Below are 12,373 nucleotides of genomic sequence, written 5' to 3'. Positions count from 1 at the left end.
ATGAATGGATAATGAAAGTGTGGAACCTTTACAAAATGGATATCATTCAGCTGTTAGCAAAAATGAAGTTTTCAGGTAAATGGATGGAACTGGAAATAATCATTCTGAGTGACGCAACCCAGACCCAGAGAGACAAACATCACATATTCTCTGTCTCTAGCTTTGGAGCAGTTTAATTCTGTGTTCTCTTAATAAAATGTCTGCAGCGAGACTGTATTTGCCATATATGACAATTCCATTACACACATGAACTCACAAGATCAAGCCAGCCAAATTCCCAGCAGGGATGAAGAGGGGCTCGTGAAGTCCAACCCTTATTGGAAAAGCTAGAGCAATTGATGGTTGCTGAGGGAGGGTGATTCTGTACTCTTCAGGGATTTGACTCTGAAAGGTGTTAAATGGTCCTCCGCTGGAGCACAAGCAGGCCATTCTAAGTATTCTCAGTGGGTTTAATAAAAAACACATAAAATTGGGAGGGAAAGAGGTGGTTGGGGGTATGGAGATGAATTGGAAGGGAAGGACTGGGGTGGACTTGATCAAAACATGTTATATGATATATGAAATTCTCAAACAATACAAACAAAACATTGAGGCAGAAGGTTAGTGTGGGAGGTCAAGGGAATGAGAGACATGGGCTTTTTGTTGAATCGGGCCATCCTCTGCCTCAATCTCTCACACATGCTTTAATGTTTCCAGGTACAAGATGATTTAGGATTGCGTTTGCTGGTTTCCACTGTGAATGGTGGAAGCGTTCTGAGAAACTTCAGTTAATTATTAATTCTTCCAACTGTCCCTGAGAACTTTCCTTCCAGAAGGACAAAATATTGACTCTTAACTTGCAGGCACCTGCTTCTTTAAGACAAGAGTGTTGCCCACGGGTCTTGGCACATGATGTTAGGGACTCTCACGATTTATGCTGGTAGTCACTTCTGTCCATCTCTTCCTCCAGGAACTATTTACCAGCCCCTAGCCTCAGTCTTCATTCTGTTCTTGTTAAAGAGAGTATCCATTCAACTGTTCTTAGGCAGGAATGTGCACCTCACTAATGCAGGCAAGTCATCAGGTGATCAGATTCAACCTGTAAAGAGGTTTTTACTTTTGAGTTCTGCACTAGACTATATGATTTTGTTTGATTTTTCTTTTTTCTTTTTTGGGGCAGGCTCTCACTGTGCATCCCTGTCTGGACTGAAACTGTCTATGTAGACCAGGCTGGCCTGGAACTCACGGAGATCTGCGTGCCTGTCTCCTCGGTGTGGAGATGAAATGCATGCTCCGGGATGCCCAGCTTGCTTTGTTGTTTTTGAGACAGGGTCTCATGTAGCTAAGCTGGTCTTGAACTCACTATGCAACTGAGGATGCCCTGGAACTCCTGGTTCTCTTGCCTCCAACTCTGAGTGCTGAGACTGCAGGTGTGCACCACAAAACCCAGTTTTACTTAGTGCTGTGGATTAAACTCGGGGCTTCACATGTCCTAGGCAAGCGCGGTACAGCCCTGAGCTGCAGCCTCAGCCCCTGGACTAGTTTTTATGAATCAGACGCCTTGATGCCGCAGCATCCTTGGTCGAATTTGCAAAGCCAAAAAGCTCCCCAAGGGAGTCCGTTGGAGCAGCCTCTGTTGTGCATCAGTGTGTGAGAAACAGTCCCTCAGATGGAACTTGGAGCTGGGAGAGGCGGGATATGGGTGTGTGAGGGAAAGCCCAGCCGCAGGCCAAGGTGCTCAATCATTCAGGCAGGATTTCTTTATCTAGAAGCAGGTAGTCTTTAGGGTGGGAAGAAATAAAAGATCCCCAGATTCTCCCGTCAGAGTGGAGTCTACATTTTGAAATAAAGGAAATTTCCTGGATTTGAACATCACTTTCTTTTTGCAGCTGCGCTTAGAAATTCAGCAGGGGGAGCTGACTCCAGCGAAGCAGTTCCTCCAAGTGTCTGCTGAGCTCCGGCTGAGCGGAAGGCTGAGCTGTTTGACCTATGTCTGAGCGGCCACAAGATGGAGCGCCATTTCCAGTGAACGTTTCCACTTGGCATTTGATGTAAACTGATGACTGCTCGTGGTTTCCACCTCATTCTCCACCTTAAAATTCAGAAAACTTCGTCATCTACGTGAATGTATGCCCTACTTCAAGCATCATGAATTGAGCCTGTATGAAGGAAAAAGGACCCAATTTGATTGATCTGCTTTATTTTAAACGGCTGCACCCAGCTAAGCCAGTCCTGGGCATACACCCAAAGGGCTCTGTGTTTTCTGGCACTGATACTCATCTGTGTTTATTGTTCTGTATTGACAATAGCCAGGAAATGGAATCAGACAACGGATGAATGGATGGTGGAAATGTGGTGCACATTGCATAACGGAATTTTATTCAGCCATAAAGAAAAAAGATGAAATTTTCAGGAAAATGGGTGATGTATTAAGTCACACACCCAGGTCCAGAAACACGAACATCGTATGTTCTCACTTACTTGTAGATCTTAGCTTCTTAATCTTTTTAAAAGACATATTTTTATTTGTAATTATGTGTATGTGTATACGTGCAGGTTGTGTGGGTGTCTGCAGAAGCCTGGAGTTACAGGTAGTTGTAAGCCTCAAGAGGTGCATGCTGAGAACGGAACTAGGGTTCTCTGCAAGTGCAGTAACATGCTCCTAACGCCTGAGCCTTCTCTCCAACCTAGCTTCTAACTTTTATAGAGGTGTGTTTATGTAGGAGTGAGTGTGTGCAGAGGCCTGGACATTGGAAAGCCGTCCAGGAGAGGGAAAACCAAGCTTCAAGGTTAGGAAGTTGGGAGTGTAAGAGAGCACATGTGATATGAAACAGAGTGGAAATCAGGGGCAGAAGGGACTGGAGGACAGGGACCAGGGAGAATGGGAGGGGTGGGGGAGGGCAGAGGACTGGGGGAGGTAGGGGAAGGGCAATCAAAACAAAGTAAGTGCAGGGGCTGGAGAGATGGTTCAGCAGTTAAGAGCACTGATTGCTCTTGCAGAGGACCCAGTTTTGATTCCCAGCACCCACATGGCAGCTACAAGCTGTCCTTAACTCCAGTTCCAGGGGATCCGACGCCCTCTTCTGTCCTCCTCAGGCATTGCACAACACGGGTATGCTTACACACATGCAGACAATCCACTCATACACATAAAAAGTAAAGAAAAATAAAAGAAACACCAACCCAAGTGAAGATGCAGGTCTTTACCTGCCTTCCTGGCCATGACATTCTTTCTAACTATGTCGTTCTCACCCCTCTACAGCTGCCCTAAAACTAAAGCCTCCTAAAAAGAGAAAGGCAGGGGCAGCTTCCAGTGTTGACAGGGATCAGATGGACGGATGGCTGGAGGATGTGGATCATTGGGGAATGGATAGCCACCCAGTTTTGTTAGGAAGAACAGAAGAGCAATGACCATGCCTGAGCAGATACCTGTGTAGTAGGATTTAGACTCCTGTGGGCACATGCGCAAGAGTGGCAAAGTTGGTTCATGTGGGAGATCTGTATCTAGCTCTTTGGGGAACTTCTGTACCCATTCCAAGGGACTGCATCTGCTCTCCTACCGGCAGTGAGGACCGCCCCCTTCCTCACACCCACCCCAGCCTTTGTCCTCACTTGTTTGTTGATCTTAACCACTCTTGCTGGGGTAAGATGAACTCTGAAAACAGTGTTCATTTGCACATTCCTGGTGGCTAAGGCTATTGAACATTTTAAAAAATGCTTCTTGCCAGGCGTGGTAGCACATGCCTTTAATCCCAGCACTTGGGAGGCAGGGGCAGGCAGATCTTTGTGAGTTCAAGGCCAGCCTGGTCTACATAGTGAGTTCAGATCAGCTGGAGCTACAGGGAGACCCTGTCTCAAAAAGACAAAACAAAAATGCTTCTTAGCCATTTACATTTCATATTTTGAGAATTCTATGTTTAGTTTCATGCCCCATTTGAAAAATTGGGCTGTTTTGGCTGGGTGTGGTGGCACATGCCTATAGTCCCAGCACCTGGGAGGCAGATCTTTGTGAATTTGAAGCCAGCCTGGTCTACATAGCAAATTTCAGGCCAGCTGGAACTACAGGGAGACACGGTCTCAAAAAGACCAAAAAAAAAAGGGTAAGCTCAGTGGTAGAGCGCTTGCCTAGGAAGCTCAAGGCCCTGGGTTCAGTCCCTGGCTCCGAAAAAGAAAGAAAGAAAGAAGAAAGAAAGAAAGAAAGAAAGAAAGAAAGAAAGAAAGAAAGAAAGAAAGAAAGAAAGAAAGAAAAGGAAAGAAAGAAAGCCCTTTGGGCATTATGCCTAGGAATGGTTTAGCTGGGTACAGCTGTTTAAAATAAAACAGATCAATGAAACTTGGGTCTGTTTTCCTTCATACGGGCTCGATTCCTGATGCTTGAAGTAGGGCACACATTGGATGTTTAGGTTTTTGAGTTATTCGTATATTCTAGATACTAACCTTCTGATAAATGGTTGGTAAACATTATTTTCTCATTCCTTTTCTGGAAAGAAGTCTTTTATTTTTTTTGAGCTCCCATTTGTCAGTTGTTGGTCTTAATGTCTGCACCCTCAGGGTCCTGTTAAGAAAAGTCATTTACTGTCCCTGTAAGTTCCAGCATATTCTTTACTCTCTCCTCTATCAGATTCAGGGTATCAGGTCTTATGTTAAGGTCCTTGATCCATTTTGAGCTGTATTTTGTGCAGGATGAGAGATAAGAATCTAGTTTTCCAGTTAGATTTTTTTAAAAATTATAACTCTCTGTTCAAGGATTGGGAACCTAATTCATTGCAGGGTGGAGTGATAACTGTTCTGGCTGTTTTAAAGATGTATACAGACATAGACTTGATGGGTCCCTTCCCAAGGTTCATGTGACGGAGAAGTGGGATGAATGGCATCCAGGACTGGGTACCTTGGGTGACTTAGAAGCCCTCAGTAGAAGGAGATGGTCATGGTGGTCAAGGCTTGGCATCCCTTGGTCAACATCATTTGAGGTTTAGGGTCTGAACCCTGGAAGACATTAACCATAAATGATCAAGGATAAAAACATAAAGTCAGGGACTGGAAAGATGGCACAGCCATTAAGAGCACTGGCTGCTCTTGCAGAGGACCCGGGTTTGATTCCCAGCACCCACATGACAGCTAACAACCATCCATAACTCCAGTTCCAGGAGATCCTACTTTGCCTTCTGACCTCTGTGGGCATTGTACCACATGGGTGCAGTTACATACATGCAGGCATAACACTCGTACACATAACATAAAATAATAAATAAATGTACATAGAAAGAAAGAAAGAAAGAAAGAAAGAAAGAAAGAAAAAGAAAGAGAGAAATTCACTTTAAAAACACAAAGCCAAATCAAAACAGGGAGATCCAGTGCAGGGCATGATGTCTCTGAAACAAGTTTTTTGAATTCTAGAAGAAACAAACCTGATTAGCCATTTAAGGAATGTTAAAAGCCTCTCTCATGAGGGTAGGATCCATAGTTGTATTATGGAACAGGGAAGGGGGTCTTATTTTAAGCCAATTCTATAAATGTTATCATGAGCAAGTCAGTATCTTAAAAGAATCCCATTTATGCCAAGTGTGGTGGTGCACGCCTTTAATCCTAGCACTTGGGAGCAGAGGCAGGTGGATCTCTTTGAGTTCAGCAGCCAGCCTAGTCTACATAGTGAGTTCCAGGACAGCTGGGGTTACAGGGAGACCCTGTCTCAAAAACACCAAAAAAACAAAAGAAAATACCAAGTTTAGTGGTGCTACCTTTAATCCCAGCACTTTGGAGGCAGAAGCAGGCAGATCTCTGTGAGTTCAAGGCCAGCCTGGTCTACATCATGATTTCCAGGTAAGCTAGGACTAGGGAGACCCTGTCAAAAAAAACTAACAAAAAAAATCACAGCTTCACACAACAACCTCCCATGATCTCTCCAGAGGAATCCCAAACTTGCCACACAGTGCCTGGCACCTCCACGATCACAGGTCCAGGCACCTCCATGATCATCACCTCTATCTTGCATCCTTCATACCTTTAAAACTAGTATCTTGTGGGTTGGAATTGCCAATTTACCCCGATGGCTTTGCAACGTAACTCAGACCTTTTGGATGCCAGCCGTATCAGCTTTTGTAAGGAGGGTCTGAAGACCCAGTTTACAAATGTCCCGATGTAGAATCCAGATTCTCTTTAACAACACTAATATCCTTAACAGAATTGACTTGCTGTCTGCAATCTCTCTGTCTTAACATTTAAGCTAGTCCACAGACATTTCCTCCATTAAACAAATTGGTTTGTTATCCTTAAATTCAGCTCTATCCATCCACATTCTCAGGACTCAGGTGGAGTAAAGCCCAGCACTCAGCCAAATAGCACATGAATGGCTTCCAGCCCAGTTCCTGATAAGAGTCCCTATTCCCTTCAGAGACTTCATGATCCAGGACTCCACTGTCTGTGTTTTTGCCTTCTAGACTCCCACTATAAGGGTCTGTTAAGCTCTGTTTATGAAGTTCAGTGGTTTTTCTAGCCCACAATTCCAAGCTCTTCCACATTCCTCCCACAAACCTGTCCCAAAAGCATAAAAACCACATGGTCAGGCTTATCATAAGAACTCCATTCTCATAATCAATTTAGGTCCAAATTTCCTTTCCTGTTGCTGTGATAAAATACTCCAGCAAAAGCAACTTAAGGGAAAAGTGTTTCTTGCAGCAGAATTCTAGGTTAGAGTTCATTCTTGTAGGCATGTCAAGGCAGTAGAACTTGAATTAGCTCATCACAGTCAAGAACAGGGAATGAAGAATGAATGCATGCTGGTGTTCAGCTAGCTCCTCCAATCATACACAGTCAAAGATGCCCTGTGTAAGGAATGGCCACCCACAAGAGCAAGTCCTTTCACCTCAAATAATGCAATCAAGATTATCCCCCATTGACCAGCCTGCAGGCCAAAGTGTTCTAGACAAGCTTTGATTGAGACTGTCTTCCCAGGTGACTCTAGATTGTGTGTAGTTGATTATTAGCACTAACCGTCACACTTATCCTCACTTTTCTCACCATCCCCTCGCCCTTCAGTATCTTTTGTGACACAGCACCTTCCTGACCATAGCTGTGCCACGTTAAAGTTTAGGCTGACTCTAGCCTGTGAAATTATCAGGCAGTTGGCCCAGGGTATGGGAACACAGGTCAGCAGGACCCCAGTTGTCTTGGGAACAGGTCAGGGTGTTCCAGAGTGCACCTGCTAACTGCAGACTTATGGCTTCTGTAGGTTATGCTTGGCTTGCTTCTGCAAACTAGTAACTGTTGCTTAAGAGAATAGAAATTGTTAAGGGGGCTTGCACCTGTAAACTTGGGGACTTCAACTTTTCACTCCTGGTTATGGTTTTCTCTGTATAAAAGTTTACCCTAGAGACAGCTCGGGGCTACACTTGGGTTCCAACACCCTCGTGCAGTCACTGTCCAGCAAAGACTTTCATTTGGCAAAACTTGGAGTGGTCTTCTGTGGTGAAGCACCTCACAACACTTTATTCCTCTGAACAACTTTACTTCATGTGACACATATACACCTACTCACACACAAAGACACACACACAGACACACACTTTCATGAATCTATATCTAAAAGCTAGGAAACACATAAAGAGAAAACATGCGTGTTAGTAGGTCTGTGTTCCAACAGACTCCATCTTTCCAAGTTTGGTTACGCCTGCTTACCTAAGATCATCACAGCTGAGCTTGTTCATTGTTCACACTCCAGAAAGGAAGGGAAGGGGAGAGACAGCCACAGGATCCTGGCCTGAGAGTCTAGCCACACCTCCCAACCAGCCAGTCAGACCTAGCTGCACACAGCCTGGGGCAGAGGCTAAGGGTAAGTAGGCTGGGGAAGCCAAGGAGAGACTCTCTCCTGTCATTTTGGTCATTTTGTGCAGCTCTGGGGAAAGACACCATCTATGCTCAGGTGGAAGGGAAGGGGAGAGACAGCCACAGGATCCTGGCCTGAGAGTCTAGCCACACCTCCCAACCAGCCAGTCAGACCTAGCTGCACACAGCCTGGGGCAGAGGCTAAGGGTAAGTAGGCTGGGGAAGCCAAGGAGAGACTCTCTCCTGTCATTTTGGTCATTTTGTGCAGCTCTGGGGAAAGACACCATCTATGCTCAGGTTGATAAAATTTTAATCAAAGCCCCCTAGATTAAAGTAAACTGAAACTAAGTTTCCCAGGCTATATTCTGGGAAACTGTACAAGGAAACTGTAAAGAAAAATAATTCTAACTATAGAGAAGAAAAGATGACCTTTTCATGCTTCCTTAACCTAGAAAAATACCTGAAAAATCCCCCTCCCATTTCTGCTGTAACCATGTAACCGAGCACTCCTACTGTGACCTGGATGCCAGCTCCTCCGACCTGAATACCAGCCCCTCCTACTGCTTGTGGTTTGTGGTTTCTGTCTATATAACCTAGCTTCTAAACTGAATCTGGGCTTCCCCTTTTGATCAAGGTGGAAGGCCGTCTATAGACAAAAATAATAAATCCTCTTGCTATTACATCTTCTGGTTTGAGGACTGAGTTATTGGGGTGCGACCTCCCGAGAACGTAGGGTACCCCAATCTGGGGGTCCTACAGGGGGGGAATAGCAGGTGGGGGTCAGGGCATGCCAGGGCATGTCCAGGCATGTCTAAAGCAGCAGCCAAACATTTTACAGAAGCTAAAAGAGCAATTAGTGGGGGTCTGGAAGGATTTGGGGGTAGCAGGTGAATGAAGAGGGTCTCAGGGTCCTACATTCTCCCCTTGTCTTGTAACTGGTGAACCCAATCATGGGTTCTGGCCAGCCAGCTCACAGGTATCTGGGGGACTCGTGCTAAGGGGCATATGGGGATTCATGTTACTTGCAGGAAAAGTGCCATCAGCCGATAAGCAGTTTAATGTCTCCCCTCCCGATCTGTACTTTCAGTTTTGAGTCAGAGAGCGCGCCGAGGATTCTTGTTGTCTATCTGTGTTTGTACTTGGGGATCCTGAAAACAAGAATGAGTGCTGTGCGTGTCTGGGTGTAAGAAGGACCGGTCCACTTGAATGTGATGTAACATGGTATGTGTGTATACTTAATAGTGTATTAATATCTTAAAAGGGGAAGATCTAGTTTTGTATTTTTCTCTACACTCTCTATTTTAAGCCTTCTCTGTCTCCTCTGTCTCTCTTTTATTCTTGATCAGGCCTTAACGAGGGACCATTAAAGGTGAAGGAGCAATTGAGGTTTTCTGGTCAGGGCCACTCCCTGACATAAACCAAAGGCTCTTAGCCCTCTTGGCAGACCCCAACTGCCCACACGGGTGGAGACAGGACGGTCTTTCTACATCTTCCTTTCTCTCTAGCCACTAAAAGCCCCGCAGGCCAGGTCAAGCAAGTAAGAGCCACAGGGCGCTCGCCGCTAAAAGACTCCCGTGAAAGAATAAGGGGGTCCCAGACGTGAATCCCAGATAAATTCACATCCCCCGCAGAAGAAAAACTGGGCACCGATAGGTACTCATCCACAAGCACACTCACTGGTCATCACTGTTTGGAGTGGCATCTATCTCTCTCTATCTCTCTCTCTCTCTCTTCCTCCTTTTCTCCATTTCTCTCCTAAAAATCTTTTACCATGGGTCAATCACTGATCTCACATCCCCCGCAGAAGAAAAACTGGGCACCGATAGGTACTCGTCCACAAGTACACTCACTGGTCATCACTGTTTGGAGTGGCATCTATCTCTCTCTCTCTATCTCTCTCTCTTTCTTCCTCCTTTTCTCCATTTCTCTCCTAAAAATCTTTTACCATGGGTCAATCACTGATCACTCCCTTGAGTCTAACTCTAGAACACTGGAAGGAAGTTATAGAGCGAGCCCGTAATCTATCATTAGAGGTCCAGAAGAAGAAGTGGCAGAGTCTCTGTTCCTCTACATGGCCCTCCTTTGAAAAAGGATGGCCAAGGGATGGGACTTTTGATCTTGCTACTATTTTGCAGGTTAAGGAATATATTTTCCATCCAGGGCCACATGGGCACCCAGATCAGGTGGCCTACATAGTCGCCTGGGAAGACTTGGCTCAGAACCCCACATCTTGGGGACGACCGTTCCTACCTCCTCGGGAAACTGGAGAGAATAATCAGGGCCCCCCTACCCCTTCTGCACCCCTAGGTCTCACTTCCTCCCTCCTGTCCCTTCAGTCTTCCTCTGAGAAGAAGCAGAAATGATCAGGTGGCCTACATAGTCACCTGGGAAGACTTGGCTCGGAACCCCACATTTTGGGCACAACCGTTCCTACCTCCTCGGGGAACCAGAGAGAATGATCAGGGCCCCCCTACCCCTTCTGCACCCCTAAGTCTCACTTCCTCCCCCCGCCCCTTCAGTCTTCCTCTGAGAAGAAACAGAAACCAGTCCTCCCCGAAGACCAAGCTTCCCTAACCCTCCTTGATCCCCCACCTCCCTATCCTCCTGTGCAGGCACCTCTACCTCAAGAACTACCTCATCCATCTCCTGATTCCACTGAACCTGATCATTCCTCCCCACCATCTAGTAGACTCCACCTAAGAAAAGATAGAGAGGGTCCCTCTGATGGAACTGGGACTGCCCAGGTTTTTCCTCTGTGAACTATAGGGGATCAGATCCAGTATTGGCCTTTTTCAGCCTCTGACTTGTATAATTGGAAAACGCATAACCCCTATTTTTCTCAGGACCCTCAGGCTTTAACTGCTTTAATTGAGTCTATTCTTCTTACCCACCAACCCACTTGGGAAGATTGTCAACAACTCCTCCAGGCACTTCTGACCACAGAGGAAAGACAGTGAGTCATCCTGGAGGCCCGGAAAAACGTTCCCGGGGAGGATGGGAGATCCACTCAGCTCCCAAATGAAATAGATGCAGGATTTCCTCTGACCAGACCCAACTGGGACCCTGAAACCGTGGCAGGTAGGGAGCGTCTCCGTCTTTATCACCAGACTCTGTTAGCAGGTCTCAAAGGGGCCGGAAGGTACCCAACCAATTTGGCAAAGGTACGTTCTATAACTCAGGGAGAAAATGAAACTCCCACAGGATTTTTAGAACATCTGATAGAGGGATATCGGATGTACACCCCTTTTGATCCCACAGCCCAGGAGCGTCAGGCGGATCTTATTATGGCCTTTATAGGACAATCAGCTCCTGATATCCGTGGTAAGCTCCAAAGGCTGGAGGGCCTTCAAGGGTACTCTTTACAGGACAGGATTTAGTAAGAGAAGCTGAGAAAATCTACAACAAGCGAGAGACCTCAGAAGAAAGAGAGGACAGAATTGGAAAAGAACAGGAAGCCAGAGAAGATAAAAGAGAGAAAAAGAAAAAGAGTTGAGTCAAATTTTGGCCACAGTAGTTCAGGGAACAGGACCAGGTAGGGACCTGGGAGACAAAAGAAGACCCCGAGTGGACAAAGATCAATGTGCTTACTGCAAGGAGAGAGGACATTGGGCTCGAGAATGCCCAAAGAAGTTAAATAAACTACAAAAAAAGACAACCCCAGTCCTGACCCTAGGGGACTAGGGGAGTTGGGGCCAGGAGCTCCCCCCTGAGCCCAGGGTAACTCTAAAGATAGGGGGGCAATTGACTACCTTCATGGTAGACACAGGAGCTCAACACTCAGTTTTGACAACAACCAAGGGACCCATGAGTTCCAGAACAGCCTGGGTCCAAGGGGCTACTGGAGGAAAGACATATAGGTGGACCACAGAAAGAAAAGTAGACCTCAGTACAGGACAGGTCTCCCACTCATTCTTACTGGTCCCAGACTGTGCGTATCCCCTTCTTGGGAGAGATTTACTCTCCAAGTTGGGAGCCCACATCCACTTTACCAAGAAGGGAGCCACTGTACAAAGAAAAGACAGAGCTCCACTACAGGTATGAACCCTGCGACTGGAAGATGAACATCGGTTGTATGAGGGACCAATAACAGAAACTCCTGGTATATCCGATTGGCTAAGTAAAATCCTTTTAGCATGGGCCGAGACAGGAGGCCCAGGACTGGCATGGAATCAGCCTCCAATAGTGGTCACACTAAAACCATCTGCAACTCCGGTCTCAATCAGACAATACCCTATGAGCAGAGAGGCCCGAGAAGGAATCAGACCTCATATTTAGAGACTTTTACAAGTAGGCATACTTCGCCCCTGCCAGTCCCCTTGGAACACCCCACTGCTCCCTGTAAAGAAGCCAGGAACAAATGACTACCAACCAGTACAAAACTTAAGAGAAGTCAATCAGAGGATAGAGGATATACATCCTACTGTCCCAAATCCTTACAATCTCCTGAGTACCTTGCCTCCCAGTCACAGGTGGTATACTGTTCTTGACCTGAAGGATGCATTCTTCTGCCTAAGATTGAGCCCAGCTAGCCAGCCCATTTTCGCTTTTAAATGGAAGGACCCTGGAGCTGGAC

Source organism: Nannospalax galili, unplaced genomic scaffold (genome assembly GCF_000622305.1).
Source record: "Nannospalax galili isolate Female #2095 unplaced genomic scaffold, S.galili_v1.0 scaffold1827, whole genome shotgun sequence".
NCBI lineage: Eukaryota > Metazoa > Chordata > Mammalia > Rodentia > Spalacidae > Nannospalax > Nannospalax galili.
This window is presented reverse-complemented; position numbering follows the sequence as displayed.